The sequence below is a fragment of the Amborella trichopoda genome, chromosome 3, assembly GCF_054954075.1.
Source record: "Amborella trichopoda isolate Santa Cruz 75 chromosome 3, AtrichopodaSantaCruz75HAP2 v2.0, whole genome shotgun sequence".
Classification (NCBI taxonomy): domain Eukaryota; kingdom Viridiplantae; phylum Streptophyta; class Magnoliopsida; order Amborellales; family Amborellaceae; genus Amborella; species Amborella trichopoda.
Window position 1 is genome coordinate 53,918,687 of NC_142338.1, and position 11,220 is coordinate 53,929,906.

General features: G+C 36.9%; 1 long non-coding RNA gene and 1 pseudogene across 1 annotated transcript; both read left to right on the forward strand.

The window, feature by feature from the left end:
- Positions 1-404: 404 nt before the first annotated feature.
- LOC148782971 (agmatine coumaroyltransferase-2-like) lies at positions 405-1,327 on the forward strand (annotated as a pseudogene).
- Positions 1,328-9,434: 8,107 nt separating this feature from the next.
- LOC148782972 (uncharacterized) lies at positions 9,435-10,638 on the forward strand. Its single transcript, XR_016052207.1, has 3 exons — positions 9,435-9,493; positions 9,583-9,618; positions 10,449-10,638. It is a non-coding gene; the product is annotated as an uncharacterized LOC148782972 (long non-coding RNA).
- The last annotated feature ends 582 nt before the right edge of the window (positions 10,639-11,220 follow it).

The following is an 11,220-nucleotide window of genomic DNA, read 5'->3' on the forward strand; positions in this document are numbered from 1 at the left end:
CCTTATACAAACGTAGGGAGGAGTTTACGAGATAGCTCAACTTCAGCACCGAAGGAAAGCCGGACAAAAAAAAATTAATAGGAACACTTTTCTAGGATCCAAATCTGAGGTAGAAATTCGATCAAAGATCTGAAGTAGAGATTATTTCTTGGGAGTAATTGTTTTCTCTGCTTTGCACGCAAAATAAGGAAATCGTTTGATAACTGACGCTAAAACTACATTTGTGCATCACATAGAGAGACCATACCTATCGTAGAGGCTACGTTCAAAGACATAGAGAGAGAGAGGAGAGAAAGAGGAACCACACCTGCATTGAAGCTTGTACCCAGTCTTTAGAGTGAGAGACTAGAAATTCGATCGAAAGAGAGATAAAAGTGAAAGTCGTGAGTTCGAGAGAGACAGAGATGAAGAGAAAAGCAGAGCTCAAGGCTAGTAACCCCATCGTGTGAAGCTAAATCCCTTACACCATCACCTTAAGCCCCTTTGACCAAGCAACCGGCAACGACCACATCCCCATAATCTACAAAGCTCCGACACCCCCTAACTCGGCCATTGAGCGTCGTGCTTTCCGACTATCGCCTGTGGGCTGGCTGCCTCACCGATGACGAAAGAGCGGTTGTCCTTAACGACGACAAAGGTTTGCGCTTCGTTGAGGCCACGGCTTTGTTCACATTAGATGAGGCCAGTCCCTTCATATCAACCGCCCAACTATGGGACCTTCAACCCATGCGTCGAAGACGTTGAGGAGCTAATAATGCAAGTTCAGCTAACGCGCTACACTTGTGGCTCCCTCGTTGTTGGCTTCACATCCAATCACATTATAGCCGATGGGGAGGCCATGGGCAGGTTCTTTGCAGCCTGGGGGCACGCAACGCGTGGCTTATGTGACTACCCGGTACCAATACATGACCGAGCCATGGTCAAGCCACGCGATCCACTCTCCATCGAGTTCAGCCACTTGGCCAACGAATACATGGAGAAGAGGCTCGTAAAGGAGGTTTCATGGGAGGGAATGGTGAGCCGGCTTAGAATGGAAATGTTCCACTTGTCTCTTGAGATTTTAGCCGAGCCCAAGGCCCGTGCGTCGGTGCGTTGTCCAAGCGGTCGCTTCTATAGCACCTACGAGAGCTTCGTCTCGGACCCTTGGCAATAGGTGACGCGCACACGGGGCGTGGGCGTGGGCGTGGGCGTGGGCGTGGAGAGGGCACATGATCAGAGGAGATAAGCCAGGTGGGCATATCGGTCAACTTGCGCACCCGCCTCGTGCATCCGATTCCCCATGAATACTTTGGCAACATGGTTTTGTGCTCGAGCCACGGTGCGCGAGGTATTGAACCAGCCACGTGGCTGAGTTGGTGCACGCGGCCATCGCCCAGAATGATAGGTACGCGAGGTCCTTGACGCTTGGGTAGAGAGCGAGGAGCGTTGGAGTGAGTTGGTGGAGGCTGTGTTTTGGCTATGGTTGCCGTTGGACGACATGGATTTTGGGAGTTGGGGGGCCTGATGTGTTTATGCCCCTCTCATTCCTTTCGATAGGGATGTGATCATTGTATCACCTATGCGTGGGAAGGGCCTGTGTTTGCTACACCACAGACTACGGGCCTTGAAAAGTGTATCCCTGAAATTGGTATTTATGGGAATATTTTGTATGTTCTTTGGATTGTATCCGGTAAAGATCATCAGAATGATCAGAAAAATACAAATTTGTGTTTAGATTGTTTGGAATATATATATATATTTTTTTTAATTTTAGATCTTTTATTAATTATTATTATTTCAAAAATTAACCATTTCCAATTGTGTGATTGTTGAATCTTTTTTGTAGTGTTTATCCAAGTGCGGTGACATTTCAAAATTACCGAGTTTGTAATATTGCTAATAACACCCAAAATTTGACATGATACATTACTCATAAAGATGTATTTTTATAGTAAAGCAACAAAGTGTGTGATAGGTCCAAATTCCATTTTTATTGTGCCCTCGGATCGCATTGCTATAACATTTCACCGAGATGAATAGACATAGATGAGAGAGAGTAGGACGAATACAATATATATATATATATATATCAAAAGGTTCAAGTTAGAAAGAGTTATGATGGGTGTATTTATCAAAATAATCATCACTTTTTTTATTAAAAAATTAATTAAATGGGTAATTTTACCATTAAACAAGAGCAAATTTGAAATTTTTACAAAAATACAATGGAATTTTGGAAGTTAATGTCTTGAAACTTTATTTGTAGAGTGTTATTGTCTTTTAGTTAAAATTTCAACTTTACCTCTTATGTAGATGACAAATGTACCTTTTGTCCTGTAGTAATATTTACAAAATTTCCCCACAAAAATAATTTTTTAAAAAAAATAAACTACAAAATTAATAAATCCACCATTCATAACTCTCCATATCTTGAACCTTTGTAATTTGAAGGGTTGTAAAGTTCAGATTTTCGCAAGCATATCTCAAGCAGCAGCCTGGGAATAAAATATTGCAAGCAAATATGGCGCTACCAAAATAGGGAAAATGAATGTATTGAGATATCACAAATGAACCACAAAATAGGCATATATGTCTCCTTTTACAAGCAAATACTTTGTGCAATAAAAATATGGCAGGCTAACATTCCATGTAAATTAAATATAGTAGGTCAAATGTCAAGAATAACGGCCATGCCAAAAAATGAAACAGAATTTTCTTCCCTTTTTTTTAAATAATTAATTAATTAATTAATTTTTCGCATTAAACAAAACAACAAATCACAATGAAGAAATAAACTTTTTTTTTTTCTTTTAATTTTTATGATGACAGTAAGATATAGCAATAAACAAACTAACAAAAATAGAAACGAGATTTTCTTTTTTGGTTGATGAGGATAAAAAGAAATTATAGCTATGAACTAACTAAAGAAAATAAGAAGAAAGATGTTTTTTAGGTTTCTATTTTTTGTTTTGAGAATAAAAAGAAGAAGAAATCAAAGGTGGCAATTTTTTTTAACAATTACTTTCATGCAAGATTAAATCTAAAACATAAAGAAAGCAAGGTTAGATATGCAAGAAAACAATTTTGAGAGAAAAAATCTAAACAATAAAGTTAATGCTAAGCGTAATATGTCATAACTGAAAAAAAACGAGACTAACATAAAGTCAAACCTACCGAACAAGAAGCAGTGCTAAAGGGGGGTCTCTGCTATCTGCGCCGTTGTATGTGGTGAAGAACAGAGGCTTTCAGTGCGGCAAAATGTGGCCTTGAATATTTCTAGAACGTTGGACGCTTCCTGCTTTGTTTGATGTCCTCTGAAACATTAATGGATGTCAAACCACACATTTTTCAAAGACATGTTCTGTAACAGAATATCTCACTAACCTAATTTGGCGGGCCTTACCGTTGGCGTCAAACTGTATACATACAAATCCAAGACCAACAAACTAATGTGAATTCGATATGTCCGAGATCGCTCACAAACTTCATTAGTTAAACGAGTCGAGAGAGGTCGGTCCTATCAAATTTAGATCTACAAAGAATTCATTCTAAGAGACTAATTCTTTGCAGATATATGAACAAGCCGTACTAAATTATGTGAAATCCAAAATAACCATAGAAAATAAAATAAAAAAAATGCTAAGAATAAATCTACTAAAACAAATAAAGATAAATAATGACAAAACTAAGAAAACTAATGAAGCAAAGAAAATGATAAAAGAAAATGAGAACTAATGGATAGAAATAAAGAAAATACTAAAGAGTGATTCAAAAAGAGGACTGCCCAACGCCCCGCCTAGCGTTTTAGAAAATCTGGGCTCATCGCCCAGGCCTAGGCGGTAAATCTGGGCTGTCGATCCCAGGGCGGCCGCCTAGCACTCAGCCCTGGCCAGCCGCCTAGGTGATACGAAACCCGCCTAGGCGGGCGCCTAATGCCCAGCCCTAGGCGGCCGCTCAGGGTGGTAAAACCATTTGGTGAGGGCATTTTTCATCTTTTTTGTTTTTGTTTTTAAGGTCAAAAAATTAGGATTTTAGGTTCATTTGAAACCTAAAACGTGTTGGAGACAAATTTAGAAAGAGAGAAAGCCCAAAAAACTAGAATGCGGTGAATTTTCTAGGAGCCAAATTTAGAGAGAAAAAGGCCCAAAAAAAATTCGATTGTAGTGAATTTTTTAAGATTGAATGGTTACTCAAAGTTAACAAAAATTGATCAAAACATCACTAATTGGTATTATATTTACTTTTTGATGTTTTACAAAGTTATTTGGGGTTTTTTAGAATATTTTGAGTATTTAGAAACATCTTTGAGGTAGAAGTTTGAAGATTGAGCAATCAAACTCAAAGTAAGTGATTTTTTTTTATTGCTTTAGTAATTTACATTATTTTTTAGAAGTCTTCTTCGAGATCGAATAAGAGTGGTGATCCCAATTGAAAATATGACTATAACCCACATGCTAATGATAAAAATTGCATAAGATGCAAATTTTGTGAAAAGGATACAAAAGGGGGCATAAACCGGTTCAAGAAACATCTTATCGGTATCAGGGGGGATGTTGCCCCATGTAAAAAGACTTCTGATGCTGTTAAAGAGGAAATAAAGAATTTTTTGAACATGGTGAAAATGAAAAAAGATGAGAGAATTGCCTCTATAGCAGATATTAGGTATGAGGTTTGGGTCAATTTTGATGATGATGATAGTGATGAAGAAATGATTGGGGAGGGATGTCAAGAGGTTGAGCAAGCCATTGTTAGGGGAAAGGGAAAGGGAGTTGTAATTACTTCTGGTTCTAGAACTAAGAAGCCTCGAGTTAGAGGTCCTATGGATATTTTTTTACCTCAGCCTGACCCTGAAGTTGTAGGAGAGAGAACAAAAAAGCAAACCACTATTGAAAATAGAATCTAGAAGGAAGAGATAGATAGAGCTACCTATTATCTTGCTACATGGTTTTATGAGGCGGGCATTCCTTTCAATACTGCTCGCTTAAGCAGCTTCTATGCTGCGATAGAGGCAGTTGGCCCATTTGCCCCGGGGATGAAACGCCCAACCCCATAGGAGCTTTCAGAGCCTTTTTTAAAAAGGCAGTGAGTGCCATGAAGGAAGCTGTAGAACTTAAAAATGATGCATGAGCTCAGTATAGGGTTTATATTATGACTGATGGTTGAAGTGATAGGAAGAGAAGAAGTCAGATGAATTTGCTTGTGAATTGTCCTACATGGACTGGTTTTTTGAGGTCCATTGGTGCCTCTGATTATATCCATGATGCCCATTACATATTTCAAGTGATAGAGAAGGGAATCAAGGAGGTTGGGGAGCATCTTGTTGTACTGGTTGTCACAGACAATGTTGCTCTTAATGTTCCTGCATATAATTTGTTGAACATAGCTTATCCTAGAATCTTTTGGACACCATGTGCAGCACATTGTATAGACCTCATGCTTGAGACTCTTGACAGTTAAACTGAGATATCAGGTGCAGTGAAGAAGGCCAAGTTAGTTACAAATTTCATTTATTGTTACCCTCTCACCCTCAGCATGATGTGTACCTTTACAAAGAAGAAAGAGATTGTGAGGCCTTGGGTCACAAGATTTACGACCTGGTACTTATATCTAGGTAGCATACATTCGAAGAGAATGCAGTTGAGGCAAATGTTATCTCGGATGAGTGGAGAGCATGCAAATGGTCTAAGGATTAGGTTAGGAAGAAGGTGTGAGATATTATCCTTTATAAGGCTTTTTGGCGAGGGGCGAATGACACACTTAAGGTATTTTTTCCTCTTGTCAAAGTCCTTCGCATGGTTGATAGTGACAAGATTTCTATGGGCTACATATATGATGCTATGGAGAAATGCAAAAGAGAGATAACCCAAAATTTTAATGATGAAGAAACCCGCTACAAGCCTGTTTGGGAGATTATTGATGAGAAGTGGGATAGGCAGCTACATCAGCTATTACATGTAGCTGGTTATTTTTTGAACCCACCTTTGTTTTTTTTTGACAAGGTTATACAAACAAATGACACAATTATGAGTATGTAAAGGTGCTAGTCCCTGAACTTGAAATGCAGTATATTATATGCGCTGATGAGCTGATAAAATACAAGTGCTCATTAAAGTCTTTTGGGACTCCAAAGCCGATGATGCAGAGGACCAAAATTGGATCAAGTATTACTAATATTATTAAGTTCATCTTTATCAAGTTCAAGTAATCAAGTAATTCTATTATTTCTTTATGAATTTTTTCCTATATCTTTGCAGCCCATTGGTGGAGCCAACATGAGTACTTTTGAATGGGTAAGGCCGTAAGGGTAATTTGTATAATTTTATAAATAATACATGAACTATAGATATTAGATTTTAATTAGTTTCATTTGATTTTGTTAGATTCATACAAAGAAAAAGAACACGCCTTAAACAAAAAGGCTCAATGACCTAGTCTATGTCAAGTACAATCGATTTTTGAAGGACAGGTTTGCTAAAAGATATAAGATAGACCCCATCAGATAAAAAAATATGGATCATGCTATGGAGTGGTTAGTTGACGAGGATGAGGTCGATGGTCATGAATGATTGATATGGGGCGTGGTCATGCTTGCTTCAGGGATATCAGCTGACCCTCCTAGGGTCACTACATCTTCAGCACAGGGAACAAAGATGGAGGAAGAGGAGGCTGATTTAGAAGAGATGGAGGAGGACAAGGATGACCAATTTGTCGAGGAGAATGACGTCTCTGTTGAATATGATGCAAATGCAGCTGAGCCAAGATTTTCTGATGATGAATGAATGATGATTGATGAATTTTGATTGTTGAATAATAAATAATTTTTAAAATTTGAAGTTTGAATTTTGATTGAAGTATTGTGTATTGATTATTGAAGATTCTTTTGAGTCTTCAAGTATTACTTTCATAGTTTCATAATTCAATTTTGTTTTCTTCCTCATGGTGATATACTGCAGAATGCCAGAATCTTTATTTGGATTCAACTAGGCCTCCCAGGTTCTGAGCGCCTGCCTAGGCACTGGGCGGCTTGGACCCGCAGGCCACCTAGGACTTGCCTAGCTCTGTTTGAAACCATGATACCAATGGAAAATAAGAATAACAAATTTAATAAAGGATATTGGCCCTCAGGCTCAGAACATGGATTTTGGGCTGGATTAGATGGTAAAGATATATCCTTATCCTCGATCTTCACGATGATGATCATGATTAAATGAAAGTATCCCAGGAAAGAGTTGTCTAAGAATTTTACATCTAGGACTTTATTGATTGAAATGATTTTTTTCTTATATCAGAAAATGGTTGTAGCATGGTCCTAAATATAGGGTTTGGATGGCTTAAGAAGGTTACTTGAAAATTGACTTATAGGAAAAATACACCTTAAAACAAGATGGTGATAGTTCGGACCAGTACGGAGGTGCCAAGTATCCAGAGACGTAGTTCATAGTGCAGGTCTTCTAGCCTCCACACCACATATTGCGACATTGTGAGATCTAAGTTCTGAACCTTTAAAAAATTGATCCGAACATTGTGTTGAGTCTAATGGTGGTGGTTTGATCAAATTTGGATGCTTCTAGCAAGCTGTATGCACAAATTCTCCTTCTCAGGTTATAAAATGCATAATCTAGAAATCTGGTTTCCTAACTTGGAGATTTTGCAATGTTGACTTGCTTATCTTAGGTGTTGAAATTATGTGGCGACCTAAAAAGAAGTATTCAGGATATCTTGGGGTTTTGGGAATACTTATGGGTCGTTTGGATACATGGAAATATATTGTATGTGAAATACACATATTGGCGTAATACATAACTGTTGTTTGGCTATGTCGGGAAGAAATATGGGAAATGTATTACCAATATTTTACCAGCACTTGCTTATATACTATCATTTCTTTTCTTTTTTTGCCACAAAATTCCACTGAAATGAGGAATTAAAGTCATCATCACACCATTCAAAACATATTTTCGAATAATAACATCATCACCATTCCAAAAATATTTTCTAATAATAACTTGTACCATTCTAAAGTCATCATGACACCATTTCCTACTTCTTTTGCATGCCTCTGGCACTTACATGGAATCACATGTCTTCTAACATGTTTAGACTTTGGTTTGAATATGATAAGTGATTGGAATAATATGATTGGAATAACATCATTTTATTGTGATAAACCTTTTTTATTTTTATTTTACATAGAATTCTTTCAAATGTTTCTCTATATAATTTCAAATAAACAATAAATTTATGATACCAAATTCAAAATATTTATGGTACAAGTTAAAAAATAGGAAGGTTTGGTAATTGCAGTAGAAAATTTTGAGGCATTGGAGGAGAGTAGACTAAAGAGGTATCTTATTTCAATTGAGTTTTTATTAATCCCTTATGAGGATTATGTGGTGTGAAATTTTTTATTATGATTGCGTTGTGTAATCTTTCATTGCTTACCAATTATTATTTTTATTATTTTTATTTTTATATTAGTAATTATTATTTTTATTTTTATAAATAAGTTGAGGCTTCACATGAGTGCTACAACCCAAATTGGGGATAGAGGGATGTAGTAACGGATGTGCGTGGGAGTGTGTAGAAAGGCAAGAGACGCGTAATTAGATTAGGCGGAATAATGGATGGGCATAGAGAGGGAGAATGACAGTAGATAGAGGATTTTTTTAGTAAGTGACGGGCGTAGTTAGATTACCTATGGAATATCCAAAGAATATTATGGGCTGGGCTATAGTTTGGGTATGATGACGGTTAAAATACAAAAAAACAATTTAAGGAAAATTGTTTCACGCTAGCTAAACCACATTTCCACATATGCAGTGTAAAAATATACATCATCCATCTTAAAATGGATGCAAATATGTGGTCGGTCTAAAAACAATTGAAACTAACGGTCCAAATGTTTTTTTTAATAGAATTATTATTTTTAATTTTAGATTTTATTTATTTATTCGTATTCATGATCTCCATGTTAGAGATTACATGTACTTAAAAATTAAGTCTTACAATCCATCTAAAAACTAGATTTATTAAGAGGCCGGCATTTCTACATGTGCGAGCTTGGCCGCATAGGAATTGGGTCCCTAAAAGTAAATAAAAGGAATAGGGCCTCCCCCATAAATATCACAAAAAATTGAACCCTATCGTAATTCCGCATAAATTTTCCTGTTTTTCCGTAAATTTTCCTACTAGAAAACCTGTTTTAATCCCACTTGCGAAAACCGCGCATTTTAGTGTACGGTGATGCTACAAATCTGAGAAACATTATAGCATACTTTGGATGCGTATGCTGAACGTAGCTCAATTCGCGCCCGATCTCAGGACGGATGACGATCAACCTTGCAGTTATACTTATAACCCAGCGGATTTGCGTGGTGAAGAATAGGCGCCAAAATTATTTGTGTGTTTTAAAAACCAGAGCTCCATTTTGCTTATTGTTTCTCTCTCTAAAGCCAGGTTGTCCGAGTTCAAGTACCAGCTTCACGCGCTGGTCTCCCATATTCGAGACCTTGCAGTGAGCATCTTAACCCTTCTCGCTTTTCTTCTGTTTCTCTTTTTTGTTCGCCTTTACTCATCCCGCCCTTTATGCTTCTCCCAAAACAGGAGAGAGAAGTACACACGGGATGAACTGTCTCTCAGGTTTCTCTCTTTCTCTCTTGTTGATTTTCATTTTCTTTCCTGATCTCTTTTGGACTAGCTGGCTTCTGATGGTTTCATGATTTTTGCGTTTATTTTCTCCATTTGTTGTTCGATTCAGAAAGGTAAGTGAATTCAATAGGAAAATTCATGATCTGAATGGATAATTAGCTTCTGGTGAGGAGGTTAGGCAAGGTTAGAATTCATGATCTGAATGGAGAATTAGCTTCTGGTAATGAGGTTAGGCAAGGTTAGAATTCAGGTAGGTTGAATTCTACTTCTGTTTTCTTTTCTGAATTTATCTGTTCACTCTAAATTTGTTACCGTAATTGAAGCTTCAATTCAAAGGCTAGAAAAATCATCGATTGTGTTAAGTAGCTCCATTTTTGTTTTTTCTGATTTGAGAAATAGAAGCAGAAATTTATTGTCAAAAAGGAAAGATTAGAAGCACGGCATTCTGCATGGAAGATGAATGGATTCCTCTTTTTCCTAATCATTTACTGCATTTTTGTAAATATGCTTAATAATTCTCCCTGAAATGGTGTTTTCCACATTCCTTTGGCCAATGTGGTAACTTTGGTTGTAACTTCCTGATTGGTGATTTAAAGAATGAATTTACGCTTCAAAATACGGTGTCCTCGTATGGCATCTATCAGTGTTTTCACGTTATCTTTTTCGAACAAATATTGGAGAGCTACAAATTAGTTTATGATGTAGAAATGCTTGTAGCTGGAAGTTAATTCCTCATAACTTCTCTGTTATTTTTGTAATGAATAATTTTTCCTAATATCTCTTGTTATTAATTTTATCTTTTTTTTTTATGACTCGTGTAGGTGAAACTTCTTCAGGACGATAACTCCTTGTTGGAACACAAGCAAAAGGATAAAGGGGAGTATAGATAACCTTCTTGAATCAAAGAGAGACATTTACGAGCCAATATGAAGTCACATTTACGAGCAGGCCAACTTTTGTATTTTGAGAGACGTTTTGCATTTATATATCAAGGCTCTTGAATTGAACCAAACATGCGTGAGGATGCTGCGATTCACTTTTCTAAATGGTCACACAAAAAAATACCTATTGCATTATGGGAGCTCATTCTAAGAAATAAGCTAGATGACAATAAGGATTGATTTAAACATTCTGAATACTCACTCAAAACTCATATATCGAAGTTGGCTTTTCCATTCATTTCTAAATACAATTGCGCATGAGTTAAATACAGGGTAGAGACACTACTCATCAATCCAAGTCCATTTCCTCAATTTTTCTCAGTACGTCTCTTTCTTCATACAGAAGTGTGAAGCCTGAAATGGTATCTAAATCTAGTGTTGAGATAAAATGATGAGAGATGGTATCTAAATCTAGTGCTGAGATAAAATGATGAGCTCTAACTCAAATATGTAGCAATACCGTTTGGCTTTATTCTAATTAGATCTTGGAGCTCATTTAGCAACTCCTACTTCCTCTGTTATTGTTGATATTCATTCTTGAAACACATATTGGTTTTGCTTTTCTTTCATAGATGTTCTTCGCATATTGAAATTTACAAATCCTTCTAGAAAACTCTACACCCATCCATTTGATAATCTCTATTATCAGATG